Here is a 15,695-nt window from a genome sequence, read left to right as displayed (position 1 = left end):
TCCTTCCAATTATATTGTGAATTTAGGCAGGTTAATGTGGACCATCATGCCGGTGCTTTATCACTTTTACTCAGGTTGATACCATAATATGTTGTCTAAACAGAGGCACTTCTGAGAGTTAGAGGGTGCTATTAATAATTATTCTGAGAAGACAGGTGTTAACTGGGACTATCTCTGGGCCTCACAGAAAAAACATGTGAACCTGGATCTATAAATCTGAGGACCAGATGCTGGAAAGTTGTATTTCAAAAAATCCAAGCATAGACCCTCTATGAATCTGCTGTGGCAGCTGGTCAGCCTCTCATTCTTATGGCCCTTTTAGATACAATAATGCAGTTAATAAACAAATAGCGACAGGAAGCAAGATTTATCAGACTTGTATCAATGAAACTCTGGAACTATGTTGTGTTCATGTTGAATATTTCTCGAAGTTCTATTTATAGTTATTCTAACTTAAAGAATAAAAAAAAAGAATAAACCCAAACTTCATCTTAATTTAGAGGTGGGAATTTTCCTTTAAGATACCGTGTTTCCTATCTGTGCTGGGAATCGGAGAAGAACTAAATTAATATCATGTTTATGTTAGTTGTCACATTAGTTGGGCTTATAAATGTCATACTCAGATAAAACTTTGTGTTGGTCACACAGTAGAACACAATGTATGACTAAGGCTGGAGACATATTTTAATTATTTTTAACTTTCTTTCTACATAAGCTAAAGCAGTTGAGATCATAGCAATTAGTTTCCCAATCCCCAGGTTTTGGGGGATGGGTGGTGGGCGGACTTAGGAAGAGCTGACAGGTCAGTGTTCTGATGGAAAGCAGCAAGAGGCAGGACTATTAACACAAGATTGAAATACAACTGGGAGTAGTATTATGTTGCCCATCTTGTTTTTTCAGTTGCTAACTCAACACCCAGTTTTACTCTTTACAGTTTTTCCCATGGAATAAGCAGTCAAATACAGAGGAATAAATCAGCAGTGTGTGTGTGTGTGTAGATGAGGCAGCAATGGTTGTCATCTAAAACATTTACAACAACCTTCACAGTCATCCTCAAAACAAAATGCATATCAGAAAAACCTTGGGTATAAGGTAAGGGTTACCACTTTTATCTTTACATCCTTTTTCTTTCAAAATAAAAATTCAATAATCAAGGCCCTTTTGTCCTTTAAAATGTCGAATGTTGAGTTCTCTATTCAGATGAACTTTGTTGGTGAGCTACAAAGAGCCAAGATAGACCCTAATGTAATTCAGAAGCAATTCTGTGAAATTGAAAAGCGGAAGTTAACTCCATCTAAGAAAAACTAGGCACTTACTCTATACATAATTAGTAACTGAAAGGGAAATTAAGATGATAAGGACACAAATGGGTATACTATAAGACAAGCTAAGAAAAGACCTAAAAAAAGGTTTCAGTTATCACAATGGGGAGTGATGATGGAGTAGATAACATCAGTTCTGGAAAAGTTAGATAAAACTTATTGGAGGAAGAACTATTAGAAATTGGCCTTTAAAGTCGATGATAATTTTCAGGCATAGATAACATAAGAAAAGAGGCATTTCAGAAATAATGAGACTTCCAGCCAAGATAGAGGTGTAGGTAGACACACTGTGCTTCCTTGCACAACCAAAATTAAGGACAACAAAGATTTAGAAATGAAAAAAACAATCAGAACTGACAGAAAATTGAACTGTATGGAAGTCCAACAACCATCCATCCAGACCAGTAAGAGGGGCAGAGTTGGCAGCCTGCAGAGAGGGGTTGAGGCAGGAAAAGTGGTGGCTGGCAACCCGGGCGCACAGGCAGTGGTTGGCAGACCCCAGGCTTGGGGTGGCAACAGGGAGACCAGGTGAAGGGTGCAGGGCGACTGGCTGACCTTGGTCACACATTCTCAGGCAGATAAATGAGGTGAAAATGGGCAGCAAGATTGACTGCACAACCCAGGGTCCCTGTGCTGTGACATAAAGCCTAAAAGCACTGATTGAAAACACTTGTGGGAGTTGAGGTGCCAGGATAGACTCCCAGCTTCACAGAAGAGTTTGTTGGAGAGACCCACAGGGTCCTAAAATGTGCATAGGCCCACCCACCTGGGAACCAGCATTGGAAGAGCCTAATTTGCTTGTGGGAAGTGGCAGAGGGGACTGAAATCCAAGGGAGAGCAGAGCAAGTGCCATTGTTCCCTCTCTGACCCCGCCCCAACATATAGCATCACATCCCATTGACTGGGTTGGCCCACCCTGTTGAACACATAAGGCCCCACCCCTCACTACAGAACAGGCATGACCAGACCAAAATAAATGAATGAATGAATGAATGAATGAATGGCTCAAACGAAAGAACAGATCAAAGCTCCAGAGCCAATAAATCTAAGTGACCAAGAGATAGCAACCTGTCAGATGCACAGTTCAAAGCACTAGTGATCAGGATACTCAAAGAATTGGTTGATTTTGGTTGCAAATTATATGAAAAAGTGAAGGCTACACTAAGTGAAATGAAAGGAAATGCACAGGGAACCAACAGTGATGGGAAGAAAACTGGGACTCAAATCAATGGAGTGGACCATAAGGAAGAAAGAAACAACCAACCAGAAAAGAATGAAGAAACAAGAATTCAACAAAATGAGGAGAGGTTTAGGAACCTCCAGGACATCTTTAAACATTCCAACATCTGAATTATAGGGGTACCAGAAGGGGAAAAGGAACAGCAACAAGTGGAAAACTTATTTGAACTAATAATAAAGGAGAACGTCCCCAATCTGGCAAAGGCAATAAACTTCCAGGAAGTCCAAGAAGCTCAGAGAGTCCCAAAGAAGTTGGATTCAAGGAGGAACATAAGGCACATCATAATTATATTAGCCAAGATTAAAATGAAGGAGAGAATCCTAGAAGCAGCAAGAGATAAGGGGACAGTCACCTACAAAGGAGTTCCCATCAGACTGTCAGCTGATTTCTCAAAAGAGACCTTGCAGGCAAGAAGAAACTGGAAAGAGGTATTTCAAGTCATGAAAGGCAAGGACCTACATCCAAGATTGCTCTATTCAGCAAAGCTTTCATTTAGAATGGAAGGGCAGATAAAGTGCTTCCCAGATAAGGTCAAGTTAAAGGAGTTCATCATCATCAAGCCCTTATTATATGAAATGTTAAAGGGACTTACCTAAGAAAAAGAAGATGAAATTATGAACAGTAAAAAGACAGCAAACTCACAGATATTAACCACCACACCTAAAACAAAAGCAAACTAAGCGAACAACTAGAACAGGAACAGAACCACAGAAATGGAGACCACATGGAGGGTTAACAACAGGGGAATGGGAGGAGGAGAAGGGGGGAGAAGGTACAGAGAATAAGCAGCGTAGATGGTAGATAGAAAATAGATGGAGAAGGGCAGGAATAGTATGGGAAATATAGAATCTAAAGAACTTATGACATATGGACATAAACTAAAGGGGGGAATGAGGGTAGGAGGGGGTGTGCAGGGTAGAGGGGAATGAAGGGGGGGAAATGAGACAACTGTAATAGCATAATCAATAAAATATATTTAAAAAGAAATAAAACCTCAGGGGAGGGAAGTTTGGAACAGTTTCTAGGAATAGGTAGTGGTAAACTGAAACTGCACGATAGAACTGGAAGGCTAAAAGAGCAGTGCTGTATAGTCGAGGAACACACGTTGTAAACCGTATCACTTCCTCATGTCAGCACATTAGCTAGCCTATCCTTGTACATTCGCATGCATCTACACACACAAACACACCTCAGGCAAATACTTTGGAATTGGTGGGTCACAATCAGATGGGGTCTTGGTAGATATCTTCGCCACACACCACTGCTATTCTCTTTATATTTAATTTCATTCTGAAGAACTTGTGATATTTTAATTGTCAAGGAACCTCATGACATGTTTCACAGTCCAATGGTCAGATTTCAATGTCACCACATTGCATGTTCTCTATGTCGTATTTATAGATGGGAGGGCACTATAATGTCCTCCTTGCCCAATTCCATGCAAGTGTTTTGGTTCAGAGACTCTTGACTAATAATCAGATGTGTGTGTGTGCATGTATGCGTATGTGCAGGTGATGGGCAACTCACTTGCAAGATTTTGAATAAAGGAACAGCTTCAGGTGCATTTATCTACATATTAATATATAGAAAAAATGGGAAGACAAAGTAATTGGGAAAATAGTTAAAAGCTTACAAAAGTATTAGTAGGCTCTAAGCATAGGTAGGAATAGCGAGAATGAATGAGAAGACAGTTTCAACAGACTTTGTCAAGGTAAAATCAGTAGAAATGCTGTCAAAGGGAGGCAGAGAGAAGGTAACAAGTATGATTTTGAACATAAGGCATTTACATTTTTCCACTGGTGTTTTATGTTTAAAGCTAAACTTCCAAGGATGTTATTTAGAAGGAACTAAGTGGTAGTAGGAAAGAATGAGATAAAAAGTTTTAAGAAGAGTCTTTGCTTCCGTCCAGATGGACCAGCATTTAGGTTGCATCACGTGCCCAGTTAACAGGGAGGGGCAGAGAGAGAACAAATTGAAAGAATGCACGTGACTGCTGTTTGTGAATGAGATGGGAGCCGTGAGTTTACTGTTCCCGCAGAAGGTGTCAGCTCCCGCTAGCCTGTAGAAGTGTGGACAAGAAGTGAGACTGATCTGACTGTGGCCAGACCGATCTCAAATTTGCCCTTCGTATTGGCCTTAGAACCTAAGCACTCAAAAGTATGATTCCACTCTGTGGTTTGGAAGAGAGAAACACACATGGCACTTGGTGTCCAAATATTCAGGTGCCTTCAGCATCTAAACATCTAAAAATGCTTCTATATCCATGCTTTAAAAGAACTTAAAGTCATTTGACAATGAAGACAACACTTCCAGTCTGGTGTTTAATATTTTTACTTCCCAGCAGCATAATACCACTTTGGTCAAGTTGAACCACTGCACAATTTTGCAGCTCTTTCAGAAAAATAATAGAGACAATTGGAAAGACAATCACATGCAATGGTGAGAAAATAGTACTACTGCCCAATTTCTTCCTATAAATGTGAGATATCCTTGGTTCATCTCCACACTGTGTATTTATTATAAGCCCTTACAGCAAGGGTTTTTCTTTCAGTTGTTGTTGTTTTTTTAGCACCAAATAGACACAGTGGCTTACAACAAATAATTCTGAAAAGTCATCAAAATGTTTATCACATGTCAAATTTTCTGGATCTGTACTTTCATCCACATCCCTGGCTTGAGTGTTCTTCATGAGAGAGAGCTACAATACAGATTGCGTCCTGTTTCTGCCACTGCTGTGGTTTGTTGACTGTTAACACTGTATACTACTTTATACTTTCAAAGTAATTTTATATACTGTCATTCATTTATTTCAATATAATGGTGTCTCCCAAGCCACAGATGATGGTTAGACATATGAGCTCTTGCGTTAGTGCATGGGTTCAAATCTTAGTTCCACCTGCCAGCTGTGTGACCTTGAACAAGTCACGTATATATCACTGCTTCAGTTTTCTTGTCTGTGAAATGGAACCTACTGAGTTGTTGAAGGGATTCAATGAGATAGTCTTTGAAAGTACTGAGCATAGTAGAACCTAGTAAGAGCTAAATGTTAGTTCTGAGTAAGTTATTACTTATGTACCTTGTTGGGGTATAACTACGGTGTGTGGATAAACTAAGCAGCATTTTTGAGTGGTGTGTTTAGAAAAGCTCATAAATTTGTGCATGGGGTCTTTGTGATTTCCATGGGGTTAGGGATTTTATTTCCTTTATCAGCTGTGAAAAGGGACCCGATAAACAGGAAACTCTCTAGTTATGGCTGGTGTAGCGTCGAGGAGGTCCTCTGAGTAAGCTCTGGGAGGGCACTCTGTCTGTTTGCCACTGTATTTCCAGACCTAGTACATATCAGGTATGCAATATTTGTTAACTGAATAAACACATGGAAAAGTCTTCATAGCAATGTCATTCATCTTAAACCCAGGTACATTCTAGGAGTCAAATATGAGAGTAATCTTTTCAAAGCAAGGCAAGTTTTGGAGATGGTAACTCCAATTAGTATAAGCTCCTTAGAAAAAAGTTAATACAGATGGAGGGGGATATTAATAATATGCTTAATGATGTGACATCATTTTTTAAGATAAAAATATAGTTTATAACATTTATTAATGGAGTTCCATGTTTGGATTATCCTTGCCAAGGAGCTTTTATAAAGAACTAGAAAGTTTGAGTTTTACTGCTTGTAAAACCTCTGAATCCCCAAAACACGATTCCTATCTAAATGTCCTCAAACCCTTGAAGCCTTTGAAGTAACTGATTCCAAACTCATGCGTCTAGCAAGTATTTGTAAGGAGTAAATTCTAGTCCTCACTATAAAATTCAGAAATTGTAGTCCTAATTAGTATAAGTTGGTAAAATATTCGTTATCCGAAGGCAAGTTTATTTGGGTCTCCACCTGTTCTGTCATTCATTCATTTAACAAACATTGACCACTTACATTGTGCCAGACATTAAATCAGGAGCTAAGGATACACCAGCCCACAAGCCAGTCACATTTAGCTTGTGACCTAGAGAGGGTCAAGGTGCGTAGGACTATCACAAGTTTGGGGCGATTCTGCCTTCTGAACCTTTAGAGCATATATTTCTACTTCACAATGCTGCCTAAGGCTAATCGAACAGGCTGTGTGTGTGTATGATAAACACAAACTAGCTAGAAGAAATCCAGGCATTATTCACTTATCCACAAATATCTACGGAGGTTTAAAATGTCGACAAAATATTACGTCTTGGAGCCCTACAGGCACATTGGAGTAAAATGAACTGACATTGGACCGGTTTGATTGGCCATGGTCAAAAACTGCATCTGTAAATTGATGCGATTAATCTCTAGGCAAGTTCTTCAGAGACAGCCTGTAAACTCCTAACACTGGATTTTGTACTTAGACCCTAGCATTGTCTTACAAAATAGTGGTAATTCACAGAGAAAATTTCCTATGGATTACAGGATGAAGCAGAGAAAGCGTGCTATTCTTTCCAAAGTCAATGGTAATTTAAGTTTATTATCTCCCCAGGGATCTTCTATTTCTATTTGAAATGGTACCGAAATCAAAATACAAATGCCCAATAAAAAAGGTTCTGGTACGTGTATTTGCCTTGAAAATCATAGCAGCAAAGAGTTGAGAAAACTCCGGCCACCAATTTGATTAAGAGAAAGAGCAAAAATTCACCAGAATCACTGAATATTCACAACTGTTTTTCCCCCATGATTTTAATATCGAGTTTGTTTATTATGTTAGAGATTGCGCTTCATGTAAGAGCAATTGACAGGTCTTTAGTATGGTTTTGGACGTGTGACTGGTTCTAATATCATCATTACTAAGAAAGAGTGCTAAAATAAGTTGTGGTATTTTCTTCTGTTACCTCTGGATTCAGGGAAGCCAGAGAACCACAGGGACCCTTTCTAAGTCTTTGGAATGGTTATTTTTTTTTATTAAAACTTTAGGGGAAGACTTACATTTTAAGAACTGGATTTCACTGAAGAAAACTGGCCACTGGACCGGTCACCTGTATGTAGGACCACTGACAGGAGTGATCTGTCTTAGATGCTTTAGGTGTAACAGGTTGTTCTTTCACTGTGACAAATGGCCTGGCGTACATTTATTAGCACTTGACATTATGCAAATGAAGCATAAAGATACAAAGACTTCTAGAAAACACAAATGTAAGGTATGTGCTCATTTGATAACTGTTCTGTAATTCTGTGACAATGTTTCTATTGATGTGAATACATGACAACTTAACATTAACCAAACACAGCTAAATAAAAACATACCTTAAGCTCCAAATTTATACAATGTATTAAAATGTGTTGAAATGACCCTTTTCTCATTACAAGGGTTCAGTGATCTCCCTTTCTGAGAATCTGTGGCATTGCCCAAATAGCTTTAATATTTCTTTGTCAAATGATAACTAAAATATATGTCTTATTAAATTTTTCTTATAAAAATGAGAACTACCTCTTATAAACTGAATGTACTCAAGCAGTCCCAGTCGTCCCCTTTAGCCGTGCTTGTCTCTTCTGTAAACCTATGTTTACATCACAGTCAGGGTCCTCACCCTTTCCCTGCCCCCCATTATCTAGTAAAAAAACAGTGTTTTCAAGGATGAGACTCTGTCACCATAGCAGGACCTTGTTGAAATTGGTGTATCTCCTTCCTGGTTTCCTGGCTGTTTATTCTCTGTTGGGTGATGGGAGTGTGAAGAGTAGGTAGAACTTGGCATTGACAATACCACCTGAGGGGGCAAACTAAAATGTGCTGGGTAATTTCTGATTAGTTTTATTTTATTTTCAAGGGAACAGTTCCTAAACTGAGCTTTATACATTTTTAATTTGGAGGACTATCTGCAATGCAAAATTTACTGTATCTTGGGAAATCAATTTCTGCATTTGAGAAAAAAGAATATTCAAATACTTGCCTCAGTTTCAATGATCTATCTAGAAAGTTGCAACTGGACGTTTATTCTTTTTTCAGGTATGCTTCTGTGCTTCAGCTATTTAAGTGTGCGAATAATTATTGCTTCCTATTCATTCCATAGAGTAAAATCAGACTAATGTGTCTAGATTTACCATAAGTCAAAAGTTATGATCTATGCATGTGGCTTTAACAGGTCATTTTCCAGTAAATGGTACTTTCTGAAAGATGAGTTGCTCATTGTCTATTTACCTACATGAATCTATGTAATGAAGTAAGTATCTTCACCCTCTAGGAGCAGCAGTATTTTTTCATTCACAATATTAATACAACTGGTTTACACATGCTTAATCTTAAAAGGGATAATACTTTGAACCTTAGATTGCCAAAAATACCCTTTAGGGAAAACTGATCTAAACTTTGTATCACATACAAAAATATGCACATGTTTGATAATTTAGGTTCTTTTTTTAAAGCCATCAGCTTTAAAATATCAAACAGCCTTCTAGGACAGCACATCAGTGTAAGTGGGAAGAGCTTAGGTTTCTGTTGAGTTTATCAATTGAAAATATAAAACAAAAGGTATTGAGAGCAGGGTTATATATAAATATCATATGAAGATCAGTTCATGAAGCTAGGTCTTTTGCTAATTATTCTCTTACCAGGTTCATAACACTTGGTAAGAAAAGACTTAGGTTGGAAACAAATATACTCTGATAATATATATTTTGTGGAATAAATATACATTATATTCTGTTAGAATTAATAATAGATACAAGCAATACTTAAGTTAAAAAAAATACAGTACTCGAGTTCTGCATCCTTGCTTCTAGCAAACTAAAATTGAGCCCATTGCTCCACTCTACTAATACATAATAAAACTCATGGAAACATAAAATAAAAGCCAACTGCTTCAAGAACCTGAAAAGAGTATAAATATATAGTATAATTACTTGTTTTCGAGAGGGGAAAAGATGTTGACTTTGCAAGTCACTGAATTTCTAATTCTGACAGCTCAGCAATATGGATATGAAACAGGTCAGGGCAGGGGGCAATGTGTAGGTTTAAGTGGAGACAATATTGGACTGATGCAGTTTGAACTACAGCCTAATGAGGGATTTCTTAATCTCTGGAAAAGCTATAGACCCAAGATTTGCTTAATCCTGGCCCTGGTGATTTATCTGAAGGTTGTGGGCTTTATTCTGGTATTGTTTCAGTCTGCAGCCTGGAAAGCCTCTCAGCGGACATGGAGAGTCTCCACTGCAGTGAATGGAAGGTCTGTGTATGAAAAGGGCGGTGAGCGGTGGGGGCGCAGCCCCGGAGACAGAAGGTGTTGAGTTGCCTTGGTAAAGAATTTATATACCACGAGTTCACAGCTTCTTGACAGGTATAATTATCAGTGTTGTCTTCTTTTTACTGTGTGCTGGGATTCAGAAGCATGGTTTCAAATCTGTGACTACCAGATGTTTGATCAAGTAGCTTTTCTTCAAGGACCTGAAAGGGAGAAATGAGTGAAGGGAAAATCGGTGATTAGCATTCATCAACTACAATATGCTAAAAATACCAAAAGAGCATGTGCTGTGTGAGAATAGTAAGGATTATTTTGGGTGCTATCATTCATGCACGATCTTCCACATGTGAAAAATTTGTTTGATGTTTGCAAAGGAAGTAATTTTCAAATGAGGGCGGAAAAGACACCAGTTGTTCCCTAAAATGAAATAATGAATACCAGTTTGGAAACATTTCAAATGTAAAACACTTCTCCTCCCGGATAACCCTGTTTGTCTACAGGAAGGCAAAGAATGGACGACCTTTACATTACGAAGCTCAGGGCAGTCAGGGACGCTCTTGTTGAAGTACAGCCTGCGAAGTCTCTCTCTCGGACAGGCATGGAGCACTGACATTTCTTCTCTGAAGCAGATGTTAGGCCCATTCCTTCTCTCACGAGATCAGCCTGACAGTTACAACAGACCAGGCAGCTGCCCGTCTGGTCAGATTTGGGGGAGCAGCCTCCCCACACGCTTTCCCAAGACCTGTCACTCTTTCACCATTATGGAGTCATTTCTTTCAGAGAGAACAGTGATGTTCAATCCTTGCTTTTAAAGCTGCAGATATGTTTATTTCAATGAATGCAGAGCACCATACACAAAACAGATTTTAAGAAATTGTTCTAGTTGATGTGAAAGTGGGAGTGAGGGTGGGCGGCAAGGGACTCACATGCTCCTGCCACCATGCCTTCTACAGACGTGCCTAAAAGCCCATGTGGCCTACAGAGTGCACCTGAAAGCCATGCATGAGGCCACTGTGCTTCTTCAGGAGACACCTAAGTAGACATTGCATATTACTTACCTCTGCCGTTAACACTCTACCAACTACAAGATGATGATGACTACTGCTACTATTACTACTACTACTATTACTACTGACCGCTCACTAATTGCCACATGTTAACGTTTAAAATTTTTTTTTAAATTTATTGAATTATTGTTCAAGTACAGTACAGTTTTCTGTTTTTTACTCCCATCCCAGCCCACCCACTCCCGTGCCCCCCACCTCCCTCCCATTTCCACCCCCCTTAGATGTTGTCCATGTGTCCTTTATACTTGTTCCTGTAAATACTTCCCCTTTTTCCCCTGAAATTCCCTTCCCTCTCCCCTCTGGTCACTGTCCCCCTGTTCTCTACTTCAGTGTCATTGTTTTTATTTTGCTTGCTTGTTTGTGTTGTTGTTTAGGTTCCTGTTAAAGGTGAGATCATATGGTATTTGTCTTTCAACACCTGGCTTATTTCACTCAGCACAATACTTTTGCTTCCAGTTCTTGGCTATTGTAAATTGTGCTGCTATGAACATTGGGGTGCATAGGTTGTTTTGTTAAGTTTTATATGCTTTTTCTTATTTAATCTCAACAAACTCTTTTATTAAACCTTAGATTCAATGATTTTGTATCAGTCCTATGTGACAGTGATCTAGAGTTCTGTTTTTAACAAGTTTATTTTATTATATCTGTATTTACATGTCCCAAAAGAATGGGTCTCAGAACAAGTCAATTTTAGTAAGAGTCATGGATCTCCTCATTCATCAAGAGAGGGAGGAGGCCAGAGGGACATGCCAGCAGCTGAGAGAGCACAGGCCTCCAAACTGTGGGTCACCGCAACACCCACAGAGAAGAACTATCTGCCTCAAGTGCTCTCATTATTTTCCTCATTCCCATGATTTATAATGCAACAGGCTGGTGTTATTTTTTAAAAATAAAAGCCATTTACCCGTACTTGTGCAAATTTTACTGATCAAATTGCTTTGCTAACTTTCTAATGAGCCATTGTGGGAGGCAGAATAATGGATCCCCAAAATGTCTACATCCTAATCTCCAGAACCTGTGAATAGGTTAGAGTCCACAGTCAAGAAAAGCTGAAGTTGTGGATGGAATTAGGGTTGCTCAACAGCTGATGCTAAAATAGGGGGATTGTCCTGGATCGTCCAGGTTGGTCCAGTGTAACAAAAAGTGGAGCGAGAAGGAGCGAGTCAGGGAGGGAGATGTGAGGATGGAAGTGGCAGTCAGAGCAATGCAGCACAAAGACAGGGCCACTGTTTCTGGTTTCAAAGACGGATGATGGGACCACAGGGCAAGGACTGTGTGCAGCCTCTAGGAACTGCAAAAGGCAAGGAAATGAATTTTCCCCTAGAGTCTCCTGGAACCCAGAGAGACTATGATGGACTTCTGTCCTACAAAATTACAAGATAGTAAATTTGTGTTCTTTTAAGTTACAAAATTTGTGTTAATTTTTCAGGCATATAGGCAACTGATACAGCTGTAATAATGAAGTACTTGGAAGGTAGGATACTGTTCTGGAAGTGAGTGGTGAGGGTGAGTTAGATAACTCCACCTCTAAACAGCGAGGGGATGACTCTCTGGAAAGCTGGTGTGGATGTGTCTGTGAGGAGGGACAAAGGAATATAAGGGGGCAAGTGCCACTGAAGAAAGAGGTGGAGTAGCCTAGTAGTTAAGAGAAAGAGGCTCTGAAGCCCATGGTCCTGGGTTTGAATCACTGCCCCACCACTTACGAGCTATGTAAAACTTGTGTCAAGTTATAAAAATCTTACATGACTTACTTTCTTTAAAGTGAAATTAAAAATAGTACCTAATATTCATATAATTACTAGGAAGATTAAGCAATTTTATGTATATGTACACACATATATACATTATATATATATACACACATATACACACATATATAAATTATATACATATATTTTTTTTCTTAAAAGACTTCTTGGCACATACTATTTAATAAATTTTATCCAGCATGATGATGATTATTTCTGGTCCACTGTCCAGCTCGGTAACTCTGGATTCCTGGGCTTCAGTTTCAGAGTCACCCTCAGGGACCTGGTCCTCTCTGTGACTGGCAGTTCTGGCACAGCTCCCTGGGTCTGAGCATTAGGCTGTGGCTGTGGCCATAGCAGTGGGAAGTATAGAATAATCAGTAGTGGACAAAATAAGGAAGGAGAGGGCCTGAAGAGCAGGAGGAGAAAGAAGTCAGTGATGCCTCTGGGAAACGCCAGCTGCTTTGTAAATCTGCTAAGATTTAGCCTGGTTTTGAATGTAAATGAACTCTCCATCCTTGTGCCAACAATAGGAGGTCAGAAAAGCTAAAGAGGCTTCTGGCCAATTTCCTCAGAATGCTGACATCTCAGAAAGTATTCCTTATTCTTTCCACTTTTATTCTTTAGAAATTTAGGTGACAGATGAAATATGTATTTCCATACTTTATGAATGTATATTAAGTCAGACTATAAAAAACCAAGATGCTTAGCCCTGATTGGTGTGGTTCAGTTGGTTGGGGTAGAGCCACAAGGTGAAAGGTCACAGGTTCCAGACTGATCAGGGCACATGCCTGGGTTGTGGGTTCCCCCAGTCCAGGCACATATGAGAAGCCACCAGTCAATGTTTCTCTCTCACACTGATGTTTCTCTCCATATTTTTCTTCCACTCCTCCCCTTTCTCTAAAAATAAATAAATAAATGAAGTCTTAAAAAACAAAAAAACAAAAAAAAAAACCAAAACTGAGATGCTTAAAGCTAAATAAATGTCAACTCCCAAAATACTAATTCTAAGAATATATGCATCTCTATGTTCATTGCAGCAATATATATAATAGCCAAAAAATGGAAGCAACCTAAGTGCCCATTAATAGACCACTGGATTAAAAAAAAAAAGCTGTGGTCTATATATACAATAGACTATTACTCAGCCATAAAAAATAAAATTTTACCATTTGTGACAGCTTAAATGGACCTATGGTATCATATTAAGTGAAATAAATAAGTCATATAGAGAAGATAAATACCATATGATTTCAACTTATATGTGAAATCTAAAGAAGATAATTAATGAACAAAATAACCAGAAATAGACTCATAGATATAGAAAAAAGACTGATGTTTGCCAGATGGGAGGATTGGAGGACTAAGAGATCAAATTGAAAGGATATGGGCGTACAGACTGGCAGTTATAAAATAGTCCTGGGGATGTAAAGTACAGCATAGAGAATACAGTCAATAATATTGTAATAACTATCTATGGAACCAGCTGGGTACTCGAAATATGGGGGGGGGCACTTTGTAAAAGATATGATTGTCTAACCACTATGTTGTATACCTGAAACTAATACAAAGTAACATGGAATGTAAACTGTAATTGAAAAATGAAATTTCCAAAAGTAGACATAATGCCCTGGCAGGTGTGGCTCAGTGGATTGAGCACCAGCCTGCAAAACAAAAGGTTACTGCTTGGATTTCGGGTCAGGGCACATGCCTGGATCGCAGGCCAGATCCCCAGCTGGGAGCATTCGAGAGGCAACTGATTGATGTATCTCTCATGTATTGATGTTTCTCTCCCTCGCTTTCTTCATCTTCCCCTTCTCTAAAAATAAATAAATAAAACTTTTAAAAAAGTGGGTATAGCATAAAAACCTATATTCACATTCCTTGTTTAAGCTTCTGTAATATAATAGTATAGTGATCATTTGTACTACATTTTAGAAAATATAATCTATTCTTCCTGATTATCAAACATGGAAATTGGAAAAAAACAACAACTGCATTTTACTTCAAGAGTTTAACATTAGAAGTAGGTATGAGATGCTCTCCACATACTGCCTGCATTTGACATATTTTTCCATTTGTACCCAGCTGTTAGTATTTCTGATTACTCCATAATTTATATAATGTTAGACTTTTAAAAAGTTCTTTCTAATTTAAAGGACAGAGATTATATTTTGTGTGATAAACAGTAAGATAATATTTGATATATATTTTGCTTTGCCTGGTCTTTTGACTTGTCAAATTTTAAAAAAAAATCAGAGATCTGCTCAAAGTAAATAGCTTTGGTCAAATTAGCTTTGAATCTCTGAAAAAGCAACCACAGCATCAGTTACTAAGTGTAACAAAATCCCATGTCATTCTCAAAAATCTTAATTAATTAATAGTTGAACAAGAGCTGTTGTAGGTCTCTGACTGCAAAAATCACCACAAAATCCGAGGGTGACCTGACTTGGTTGTATTCTGCTTGTACTTGAAATTGTCACTACGGTTTCATCTCCAGGGGCCCTGACTGTGTTGACTGAAAGTGCTGTCTTGGCAGGTGTGAATATACATTTCATGTTCACTCAAATAGAGCTTTACCATAGCCTGTAAAAGAAAGAACATAGCTTGCAAATGCCTTTCATTAAAAATGCGAGTCTTTGGTGATGACAATAGGAAATTCTGAAGTGATTTAATGAAGGGTGATGGAACAGTAAAATGGAATCCAGTATATGGCCCAGAAAACATTTATGGCCAAGCTGTATATTTCTAAAGATGACTGAATGAGCATAATGTTGTAATTTTTAGAAGTCAGAATGGCAACATATTTCTTTCAAAATACTACAGAAAAATTTTACTATGGGCCAGTGACGTATCAATGAGCAGAATTGGTATAAATCTATAATATTGAGGATGGAAGAAAAAAATGAGTTAGTGGAAAGAGTGTCAATGTTTGAGTAAAAAGTACTGAATTGTTGCTATTAGCCAAAGACCTCTGAAAGGATGCTGAAAGGAGAAATGTAGAGACCTTCACATCCGGAATGGGTAGGAGAAGGATATGGACAAAATGACTTGTCCATTTGCATCCATGTCACTCCCTGTCAATGGTGTCACCCTGGTCCAAGCCACCACATCTCCTGCCTGG

General features: G+C 38.6%; 1 protein-coding gene across 2 annotated transcripts in view; it reads right to left on the bottom strand.

Annotated features, from left to right (window-relative positions):
- Positions 1-4,857: 4,857 nt before the first annotated feature.
- Positions 4,858-15,695, bottom strand: part of LIN7A (lin-7 homolog A, crumbs cell polarity complex component) — a 149,852-nt gene continuing 139,014 nt past the window's right edge. For both annotated transcript variants that reach the window (XM_053658766.1, XM_037158484.2), the window contains one exon: positions 4,858-9,959. The gene's annotated coding sequence lies outside the window, so the exon portion shown is untranslated. The remainder of the gene's footprint in view (positions 9,960-15,695) is intronic.

This window comes from Artibeus jamaicensis, unplaced genomic scaffold (genome assembly GCF_021234435.1).
Source record: "Artibeus jamaicensis isolate MK-2021 breed Jamaican fruit bat unplaced genomic scaffold, CSHL_Jam_final scaffold_584, whole genome shotgun sequence".
NCBI lineage: Eukaryota > Metazoa > Chordata > Mammalia > Chiroptera > Phyllostomidae > Artibeus > Artibeus jamaicensis.
The sequence above is the reverse complement of the archived record's forward strand: the minus strand, read 5'-3'. Positions and strand labels throughout refer to the sequence as shown.